The 12049-nt window shown below is 42.3% G+C and overlaps 1 protein-coding gene across 1 annotated transcript in view; it reads left to right on the forward strand.

Moving 5' to 3' along the window:
- man1a2 (mannosidase, alpha, class 1A, member 2) overlaps positions 1 to 12049 on the forward strand; it is a 170523-nt gene that overhangs the window by 66884 nt on the left and 91590 nt on the right. The gene's annotated exons all lie outside the window — the stretch shown is intronic.

Raw genomic sequence — 12049 nt, forward strand, 5'->3', positions numbered from 1 at the left:
TGTGACACCTATAGAGATAGAGATAGAAAGAGAGTAGAACGGACATTGAGCTGTTTGCAGGATCATTTCACTGGGTCATGAGAAAATGGCAATTGATTCATGTTATTGGGGGCAGTATTACCACACTCAATCATTTTCAAAATCTGATTTGATAACTTACCTGTAGGACAAAAAGTTTCAATTTTGGGATGTGCGATATTTCACAAACTTGCTACGCCAGCTAGTTGTTACCAGAAAATGGCTACCGTCGGTTAAACCTCTTCTAATTTTCCTTCTCTTTTGCCAGGTTCAGCAGTCAGTTCCTCCTGATCAACTGGATTGGCCAGCATCACAATAAAACTAGCTTACTACTGTAGCTACCTAGCACATATAAATACAGACTACAATTAGTGATCTAGCATGCTGCGAATCTATTAACCCGCTAACGCCTGATAGCTTAAAGAAACAAACATGCAGATACTAATGTTAATTGTAAACCAGGCCTCTTGTCAGACCACATTCCTCAAATGGCTTTTAATTTTTCTGACATGTTTTTTACTTTAAAGATAAAATAGTGCTTAAGTGTAACATTACATTATGTACATTACAACAGTCTTAGGAAACTAAGCAATTTAAATTACAGACAATAATTACCAGCAAAAGGGAAAAGAAAGAGGGATTGGGAATGTTGTGCCCAAAAAAGAGCATAGCAAAAATGTTACGAGAGGAAGATAAGAACACCTTAATCAATCCCCCTTAACGTTGGTAGACTACAACAACGATTCATTTTTCAACCTGGTTATTAACATTGTGAAACGTTTTTGGCTGTGATTAATTGATGCAATCAGAGTTCTGTATTAAACTGTTGGATTTTGAAGGATTTACTGACCTTTCTCTCGGTTAGCTGGTGCGACATTAACCCCGTCCTCTTCACCTCCACTCCATCACACTAATACATCTCGACAAACTTTCCCTGTTTCTCCCAAATGACTTTGATCATGTTACTGTATCTATTAATCTGTCAGCTACATAGACTTAGTTTTATGATCTTGCGCTAGATATTTTAATCTAGGCCGACCCACTGCATGTGAGGGGAGCACACATTGGACATTTCAAAGTCTAGGTTGCAGTAACACAGTGTACAAAAGGAAACGAGAAAGGCAATTACTTCCCTAGTTACCAGCTCAAAGCACCCACATTCTCTGTCATAATTGGGCAGATGGATCATTTTAATGGCTGTTTTGTGTTTTCTCTGAAAAGGTGAAGAGGCGGAGCTCATCATGAAAAATATGTTGTTGTTTTTTTACAGAATTCTCTCTTTCTGTCTACCTTTGTGGGGGAAACTTTCTTTGAAGCAATGCATGCTTTTCAATTAATGGCACCATGACCATGAAATCCCCATTTACAATTTTCCCCTAGAACAGTGCTCGACACCAAAAGAATAGGAAAATATTGGGATGAGATACAATATTCTATCATATCATCGTAAGGTGTTTCAAGGTTATTCATTACACAGATTGAAAAAAAAAATCAGTAATCCAATACTGCCTCGGTGCAGTTCTGTTCTTTGTTGCAACCTTCGTAGACATTGCATAAAGATGCCACATCTTTAGTTTATGAGGTAAAGGTATAGGAATGATGTATTACCCCTATGCATCTGAGGATACATGAATAACTCTGCTACCATAGAATTAAGCAATAGCTCAAGACAGGCCGCGGTATAGTCATTATATCACAGCTAAGGGGCGTCGTTCGGCCCGACGCTGAAAAACTGTCCAGCATCAGTAGAATGGCTTACGAAGTTACTTGTACTAGGCTGTTGCTTGGCGTGGCGAGAATATTGCTCCACTTTCTCCGTTCCCAGAGATTCGGCTTCAAGTAGCTCTGGAGAGAGCATTCTCACCTGTGGCCACTAACGGTCATCATTTCTCTGCTTTCAAGACCCGCATCAGCTCTTCGCGTAGCTCTGCATGTCGTCGTTTAGGTGCCTTTTCTTCTGGAGATAGGCACTGCTCAATCCACTCCTCCACAGTAAGGCCACCCCGGAGGTCGAAGTTAACCTTAATTGTTAGTTAGTTTCGTAAGGGACGTATTGTAACAGTTGTAACCGGTGTACGTTTTCTCAGACGCGGAGGGATACTGACTTGTTGTGAAAAGTAACTACAATTCTACCCGTGATATACGCTCATTATATCACGGCTAAGAACCAATCAGATTGCTTGATTTGACTTGTCCGTTTTAGATGCAGTATATGCCTCCCTGTACATCTGTTGCATGAGTATTATAGGGATTTATACGTAGTCCTCCTTACAGCCTGTGGATCCATGCTGTGTGAGGCAGTCTAATCCCAGCTTGGCCTATAGTGCTGGCATTCTGTTGGACATATTGTATATCTTTTAGTCCTACGAACACATGTTGTGCTGAAATTCAATTAGATTTCTTTCTATGCTAAAACCATTTATAAAAAATAAAATAAAATAAAAAAGAATAGTCCTTAATCATAGCTTTAACACATGCTACACGTGTCGCAGTTTGCTGAAATGCTATTTTTCCTTTGTTTGTAGCCTTTATTTAACCAGGTGAAAATCCCATTGAGATCAACGATCTCTTTTTCAAGGGAGAACTGCAGCACAACAGAAAACAAAAAGGACATCAATACAACATAATTGCAGGGGTATACATTAGCAACCTATTCACAATGACCGATATCTAATAACATTTCATCTATCCGAGTTTTAAAATGATGCAAGGGAACCAAAATGCTGAGATTTGCTTTGCTTTGTACAAAGAAGTGAATGCCATCTAATGACTAGGAATACAGTGCAGATTGAGACCCTTTGGCACTCAGTCTGGGGTTTATTCAGGGAGCTCGGCTAAAAGCTCGTCTGACCAGCTAAAAAAACAACTGGCAGATGTTTGGGTCTGATGCCAAATAAGTTGGTAACCAGTTGTCCTCTGCCAGCCAGACGGGTCTGAATTGGCTCTGTTTATCGCTGCTGGGCTCATTACCAAATGGTCTGAAGTGCCACGGGGGACCCGCAGCAACAGAGGAGGGGAAGATTGCAAAACCATTTATAGAAGACTGTGACAGCAAAGTGTTCGTACTCTTTCATCAACAAAGGTGAAAAGGTTCTCCTGATTAAAAATATTTTGATGTAGTCTTGTCACCGGATTAAGTTTTCTTACAAATGTCTGTTTTTACAAAGTAAGAGTTGGCAGAGAAACCAGGCAGCTGAAGTTCAGAGGATGATAATGAACACCGTGTCATAACTAAATGTCAAGGTTGGTTGCCTAAAATCGCATCGAATTAAATAAACACTTCACCTAAATGACTAAATATTGTATTTTCGTACTTACTTTTAGGGGTATCTAGCCGTGTCTAATCGTTTTAGTTTTATTTGCTCAGCTTATGAGATATACATTTGTGTTAATGACACAGTACTAAAAATAAATCAATAGCAGTGCCTTTTGCAAAATACAATGTCCTGTTTAATCTGGACCTTATTTAATTCAAACTGCTTTCCTGCATTGTCTGTTAAAAACTGTGAATTGCCTCTGGACTATTAAGTATTCTCAACTTATCCAGTGGGTTTTTCCCCCTGCAGAATCTCTGCTCATCTTTACAGTTATAGTTGTATTGCATGTTACAGACTGTAGGCAGAAGGACAAGTAGTACATGTTGGAGAGGCCGGTGCAAAAGGTTGTGTAGAGGGCATTGGAAAGAGCTCAAGAGTAACGACCATGGGATGGACGAGGAGTTTGAATGAAAATTCAGCGAGGCTACTCGTGAGGGGAAAAGTGGATACGAGAGATGGAGTTCTGGAAATCAGTATTTTTGGCGAGAGAAATGTTTCCCTCCTGCCAGGCGTCTGAATCTCTTCCTGCTGAGAAAAGCTCTTTCTCTCTTCCTCGCTCACACACAAGGCAAGACGAAGCACACGTGTCTACTTCAAGCACAAAAACAACCGACAACATGCATAGACTAAACACACACACATCACCATCTCCTCTGACAGATTCACACACACCTGCACTCTCCATGTCACGCACCTGACAGTTTACAAGACTGAAGAGAGAGTAGTGACATCACGTTGTCCTGCCTCGTGTGAATTCATAGCAGAGAGCTGTGTCGTCTAATGAAACCCGAACAGAGTGAGAGAGGTGGTGGTGGTGGAGGGGAAGGGAAGGGAGGAAAAAGGGTGTGTTACAGTAGGTTGTGATAAACGGAGAGGGGAAGTCGGAGAGTGTGAGAGATGAGGAAGAAGGTGTGTGTGGTGTGAGTGCAATCAAAGGAAAAGGAGTAAATAGATGAGATTTGAGCTGAGCTTGGCTGTGTGTGTGCGCATGAGGGAGTGGTGATAATAAACAATAAATACACCTCATCCTTTGTCTCGATAAGCAGCGATGCTTGGCAACCCTAATTCCACCTTTGGGGAGTGCCACTTTAGCTTCATTGGATGCCGTTGTATGAAAGGGCTGAAGGCAGTCAGATGCATGGATGATGGTGGAAACCAACAGCAACAGACAGTGTTGTGTTTACAAGGGCGGTGAAACAATAAGAAACCAGGTATGAAAACTGAAGACAGGTAAAGGCAGCGTCTAGCCAGGGGAACAAAGCTCTGGCAATGGGAGAATACTAGGGATGCACGATAATTATCGGCCCGATATTAGGAATTATGACGTCATCCCGATAAACCCGATACCAGTATTAATAGCCCCGATAATATACAATATATTTTTTGGGTAAAAAAAAAGAAAAACATACTGCGGTGTGGGTGGATTGGGATGAGGGGCGCTTGTTTTTCACTCGGCTCCTCCCGTTTTGCCAGTACTGTGGTGTTAGTGGTTTAGGAAGAGGGGAGTTCTTCACAAATCCAGCGCTCCCTACTACTTCGAACCTGATCAGTCACCTGAAACATCGCCATCGCTACGATGGTGTGTTAAAAGCGTACGAAGACAATAATACAATACAAAGTGTGGGTGTGTGTGCGCGCGCGCGTTGGAGCTATGTGCAACTGAAGGCATATGCTCGAACCGGAGCTGCCTGGAAGCTGCAATCATGTTGCGCACTATCCGTGCTGAGTGTGCTGACTTCTCCTACAATGTCCCACTGTCTGCTTCCTGCATAAAGTCAAGTGCTCGGCGCAGTTGTGGCGAAATGTCGCTCCTCTGTTTTCATTTAAACAGCTCCTTATATCCGTTAGCGCAGCTAGCTAGCACCAGATGCTAACAACAACAATGCACGTAAGGTCTCTCTCTCGCTCGCTCGGGCCACACACACACACACACACACACACACACACACACACACACACACACACACACACACACACACACACACACACACACACACACACACACACAGCCTGCCGGTCCTCCAAATGGCCAGTCGGTGTCTGCCGGTGAGCGTGGAAGTGTGGTCTGCTGCAGGCGGCAGGAGCGGGGCTGTCAGCATCAGCGTGTAGATGGTATTTTAAACTCGATGCGCTCTGAAACTACGGGGCGGCCGAGGAAAAAAACGTGTTAAAATAATTAGTGGCGTACATTTTTTTTATTATCGGTTATCGGTATCGGTCTTGAGAAGCAGGAAGTTATCGGTATCGGTTTCAAAAAACCAATATCGTGCATCCCTAGAGAATACACAGCAACAAAGAAATGCACATTCAAACGGGTGAAAGGAGTATTTGTGCACCAGGGTTGGAATAGAGAATAGCAGAAAGATTATAAAAACACAGCAAGACAGTGATACGTGAGAACAAACAGATGGTTAGCTGTAGAAGGCGGGGCAGATGAAAAGATGGAGCAGAAAGGGAGCGATAACAGAGGTGTGATCACAAGGTTATTTCCAAATGTTAAAGTGAGCTGAACTTCTCAATGTTGGGAAAACAAAACCAACACCAGAGACTGAAACTCAAGAAAACGCCAAGTTAAGTTTCTCTCCTGCTTTGAAGTTGTCGGTGAAATGAAACATTGGGGCCGTTGAGAAATACATGAGAACCAAAGTTCACGGGGTCATTTGTAACCGCTAGAAAGGTTGAATACTAATAGAAGGATGAACCACAACCTTGAGTTAGTTTGTTTTTTAGAAAGAACTACAATTTGCAGTTATTCCTAAGGATAACTTTTACTTGACATTTAAGTTGAATATGCTTTAGGTCTTTTATTTTCTTTGCTCTCGCAGTTAAGTCAAGAAAAGAACATGTCTCGAGTCTAAATGTAATATTTGTAGGTGACGAGCCTAACAATAGCCTAAATAACATAGCAAGTAATACATGGAAGAGAAAAGGAATCCAGCTACACAACTGTATTGTAAAAGCAGCTGAACTAAGGATGATATGAATATGCTTTGCTTTCTTTACCTTTAAGTTGCATCTTATCTTAAACACTTTATCGGATATACTTTCTTCCTTTTATTGTGTACTGCAGTCTTTTAGGCTTAATCAGTTGAAAGCATTCAAAAATAAACATGTATCAACCTATAAAGTGTGAGTGATGAAATGCTACTTCATTGGATTATATTGTACACAGTCTCAGCCATAAGCTTTGCCCGCGAACATGCACTAATGGAGTTGAGCAAATAAAACATAAGAAGGGTCTTAAACTACTGTAAAAATACTTTCCCCCAATATTTTCTACCACAATGTCAACATCACATCTCTGGCGTATTGTTGTCATGAACACAGAGGACTAAATGCATTAAGAGCTGTTACACAACACCTTGAGATCAATGGAAGATTCTCCATCTTAAGGACTTTGACATGCAACGATGTCTGCCTGAATGGTGTCACGTTGCTGGGTCGGCCTGCGGGTGAAGAAAGCGACAGAAGGAGGGGGGGGGGGTTGTGGTGCAGCAGAGGGGGCACCGCTCCACCAACAGTCGGCCAATCTGTCAGGATGCCGGGCGTCCTGCTATCAGCCTGCTGACCGACTGCAGAGTGTTTTCAGTGTGATTTAGAGGTCCCTGTCTACAGCGATGATAGCGCTGCAGCTCCCGCGTGGAGCCAGACTCTGCTTTTCAATGGACTCACAGATAAGGAGGGATAGTGGGGCGGCTCAGGAACTCTAGCAGGACCCACTGCTGGTGATATGACGTTGAGAAGGATTTGGGGCAGTGCCACTGCCTTTGGCCACTGACGTGTTATAAAGGCTCATTGAAGCCAAACAAATAGAGCTAACAGCCGGAGAGTTGGATTAAGATCATCTGATGAGATCGAGGAAAATCACGCTGAATTATTTTACAATTCAAGGAAGAGATTTACTTATTTTTCTTAAAGGTGTTTTGTCTGGGTTTGTGTTAATGCAAGTACATAAAAACATATTTTACATTAAAACGGAAATTCTAATCCAACTATTTATGATATAAGAATTAAAACACAAAGGTTTTTTGTCAGTCTATGATGCAATGATACCCACATGTTGCTTAAAAGTATAACCACAATCATCTAAGTAGAATAAAGACAATATAATAAATGATTAGCATAAATCCTAGTATTTAATAACAGTACAGTTTGCCTGCCTCGAGCACTGAAATTAATTCGAAATCGAATTCGTAGCATAACGAGGTGCTTGCTGAGCTACCAGCTAGCTAACGGTGCTAAAAGTGCTAAGAACTCCAGCAGTGGGGACATGACGTGAAAAGGTGGCTTTAGCTCGGTGGTGGAGCGCAACACTTGTACTGTTGTTGCAAAAGGTTCAAACTGATCTTAAATTATTTAGTTATGATAACTTTAGGAAACATTCCTGATTGTCACGACAGCTGCAGTAAAAACAAGAGAATATCTTTATTTAATGATTGATTTTGTGTTAGCAAGACTCTTAATATATAATGGTAAATTGGGGATTAAGTGGTATTCTCTTCAGCAGGAGCCTTATTCAGAGCCATCCCTTGAGAGCTTTTGGGCACCACCCCAACTAAAGGAAAGTAGAAAACAATCCATCCATCCATCCATCTTCTCCCGCTTATCCGTGGTCGGGTCGCGGGGGTAGCAGTTCCAGCAGAGAGCCCCAAACTGTCTTTTCCCTGGCGACATCAACCAGCTCTGACTGGGGGTCCCAAGGCGCTCCCAGGCCAGCGAAGAGATATAATCCCTCCACCTGGTCCTAGGTCTACCCCTTGGTCTCTTCCCAGCTGGACGTGCCTGGAACATCTCCCTAGGGAGGCGCCCAGGTGGCATCCTAACTAGGTGCCCGAACCACCTCAACTGGCTCCTTTCGACGCGAAGGAGGAGCGGCTCAACTCCGAGTCCCTCCCTGATGACCGAACTTCTCACCTTATCCCTAAGGGAGACGCCAGCCACCCTGCGGAGAAAACCCATCTCGGCCGCTTGTAAAACGATATGGATTAAAAATAAACCGGCCAGGCCAAAGGTCAAGGACTGACTGACCTGTGTGTTCCCCGTTTGTAATTACAATTCTTAAATCCCGACCACAAGGGCGTGCCATACTGACGATACATTCAAACCCTGTATATTTTTTGAAAGCACAACATAAACAACCGTGTATTATCAGGAGATCACAGCCTCAAACTGGAGCCAGGGAGTTAGATCATTTCAAATGATGAATTAATAGTGGAAACACAGCAGTAGGGGTATAACGGTACACGTACCGAAATTATTCGGTACGGGCCCTTCGGTTCGGTACACGTGTGTACCGAAGTATACCGAACGCATATAACTTTAAACGTAAAAAATTGAGAACGTGAACAACTTTTTGGAAGTAATCTCAGGTGCTGCGTCGCAGCATTCAGAGTAATTTGCACCCATTGTGATCAACGCGTCATAGAGCGAGCAAGTCATTTCATTGGACGAGCTGGTCAGAGGGATGCGTTCAAATGTAGTCAGTAATTTGAGGAACTGTCGAAATGGCGAACGCAGATAAAGTTGAGCTCGAAAATCCTCCAGCATCATTGAAGTCTCCGGTTTGGGAACATTTTGGTTTCGCAGTTACGTACAAGGATGACGGACAAAGACAGGTGGACCGAACCAAAGCTGTTTGTCGGCATTGTTCAACTAACATTGGTTACGCGGCTGGCAATACATCAAACTTGCACACTCATTTGAAAAGGCATCACCCGAACGTGAATATCACCGGTACCAAGAGACTGAAGTGCAAACCCAACTCCCGCTAGCACTCGCAAAAACTTCAGACCGAGCCAAAGCTATTACAAACGGCAAATATCCTTATGTTGCCATGTTAGCAAAGCGCTACCTGGCTGTATCTGCTACCTCTGTCCCTAGCGAGAGGGTGTGTTCTCCACAGCAGGAGACATTGCTAGTGCCAGCAGATCTGCCCTTTCGGCAAGCAATGTGGACAAGTTCATCTTTCTTTAAACAACATGAAAATACAATGACAAGCAAGTCCTAATGTCAAACTGGCTGCTTAGGTACTAGTACAGTACAGTTCAAATACAGATAATTTCAGTTCATCGAAAAGCTGCACCTTAATGTTCATTTGATTATATTTTATATTTATTTGAGTGAATATTGATAGTTTAATAATAATTAAAAACCCTAAACTAATAGTTTATGTTTTGTGAGTACTTGTACAGTAAAGTTCAAATACAGATTATTTCAGTTTATCGAAATGCTGCACCTTAATGTTTATTTTATTATATTTTGTATTTATTTGAGTGAATACATTATTCACAGTTTAATAATAATTAAAAAAAAAAAATGTTATGTTTTGTGATAATTTTTTCTGCTGTACCGAAAACGTACCGAACCGAACCGTGACCTAAAAACCGAGGTACGTACCGAACCGAAATGTGTGTGAACCGTTACACCCCTACACAGCAGTGATAAGAACCAACACTTGATCAATTGCAACCTTTTTAAAGAGGCAATAAGTTGCATTATATTTCTTCGGTGCACATAATAGCTGAAGGGGTTTATGGGGCGATTGATCAATAGTAGAGAAACAACAGTTCCTGTTTAGCCCACAATGCAACTGGGGTAATCCTCCATCGTGTTGACAGAGAGCAGTGTCGGTGTAGGACATCATCACAACAGTGTTTAGGTGTATGATGCACAGCAATGCATCTCAAGCGAATGAAGACCATTTGAGTTTCACGATGATATGACTCCTTTGATCTTTTATCTCCAGCTTGATTTCTTATCTTTCCTGAATGAGACTGACCTAATTGTGTCAAGCACAGATTACTGTAATTAAGGGGAAGAGCAGTTTAGTTGAGACACAAGATCAAGTTAGTGGAGGTTTAACATCATTCAGATATTCATTTGAACCCTGAGCCAACAGATGCAACCCTGGAGGGCACGGCACATGCTCAGTGACGTGTGGGTGTTTTTCCCAGGGCTATTGGGTCTTTGCTGCGTGGCAATATAAGCTTTTCTTTGCCGGTGTATAGCGACCCCCACAACGTACACATTAAGATTGCATCTAGAGATATTGGCGTATTGAAATCTGGAGCACTCTGGAGAATGTAAAGAAGGCAGAGAAGGGCTTAGTAAGATTTTGAATTCTCCTGTTCATATGATTTTGTAAACTGCTTAAATTATAGTTAGCATTACCAGTTTTTTCTTCCTTATGTTTCTCTATCTTTTATTGTCTCTTTGCTAACCGTGCTTTGCTACTCTCAATAATAATAATAATACATCATGAGACTTGTTTAGCGCTTTTCAGGAGACTCAAAGACGCTTGCAACTATTTGCAAGGTCAATGGTTATGACCTTTCTTTTTTGTTGGCTTCTTACTTCTAGTGCTTTCTTCTTCTCTGTATTTCTATTTCTATTTCTATCTGGTTCTTGCTTCACCCTCACGCCGCTCTGCTCGTTCTCCAGCTCTCTGCTGGGGAGACTGAGAGCATTGGGTAGATGCTTAGGAAGAGGAGAGGAGTGCTGTTCTGCTCAGCTGTAACTTCATGAAGCATCTCAACACATAGTGTGCGTTTATCATCCTTTATAGCCAAAGAGGATCGGGAGAAAGAAATAGTGGCATGTTATGAGAGAGAGAGGAAGAATCTGAAATATGAAGGGAATGAATGTGTAAGAAAAAATAACACATTTGTGATTAAGCATGATTTGAAAAAAACACAAATTGTGTTTTTTGTTTATTGTTCTTACAATTGCGATATGATTAGCGGTATAAAAGTGAAGGACCATTGTTGAAACTTTTTAACATTATCATACAAAAATACATTAAAATGTATGTTGTACCAAACATGGATTTATTTATTAAGTCTGTAGATTACTAGTCGGCCTGGATAGTATGTTATAGGAAGCAGAACAATAGGTCCCGTGTCATGGCCATTTCTACTGGTCATGTTTCCATTGTTGAGGTCTACTGGAATACGTTTATATCGTGCAATTTTCCAAACTCACATTGGTTTCTCAAACAACATCTCTGTATAGTATGTGTATTCACTATGTCCTAAACGGCTTGTTGGAGCTCCTGCCCCCCCCCCTCCCTGTGAGCCCAGTGGCCGTCTGCGAGACAGCGAGACCCAGCCCGAAACACACACACACACACAGAGCCTGGCTGGGAGTTTGTGTGTGTGTGCTCACACACCGACTCACAGCCTCGCCGCGCCCCGCCGTCTCAGGGAGGAGAAATCGGCGGAGCTGCAGCTGAGAAAAGATTGAGTGTGTGTGTGTGAGGAATAATACATGTAACGGCTCCGCGGATTGGTCCATGGGGTCCATGGGGTCGTCGTTACGTCACTTGGTTCCCGGAAGCAACAAATGAAAAAGAGAAATCCCCAACGAGGCGTTCTGGGGCAGCGCAGACAGGTCTTCTCTGTGTTAGGGCTTTACTCGCTACAGGGTGCACTTTGAGGGTTGTGACTCTGCAGACCGTTTACATGCAGAAAAAGCTTCATAACAACAAGGGGACGGGCAATAACCAGAACAGCATGACATGGGACCTTTAATTCAGAATGATATCTTTCTTACATATTTAGACTTTACAACATTTCTGCGCTTGGTTCATATTTCCATTTCGATAACATTTTCTCCAATCTCTCCAAAGATGTTCAGACTCATCTGACTCAACCAATCAATCAATGTATATATACAGTCTGTGGACTCAACCTGATTTGCCACATGAATTGATTCCC

Source organism: Pseudochaenichthys georgianus, chromosome 21 (genome assembly GCF_902827115.2).
Source record: "Pseudochaenichthys georgianus chromosome 21, fPseGeo1.2, whole genome shotgun sequence".
NCBI classification, from domain to species: Eukaryota; Metazoa; Chordata; class Actinopteri; order Perciformes; family Channichthyidae; genus Pseudochaenichthys; species Pseudochaenichthys georgianus.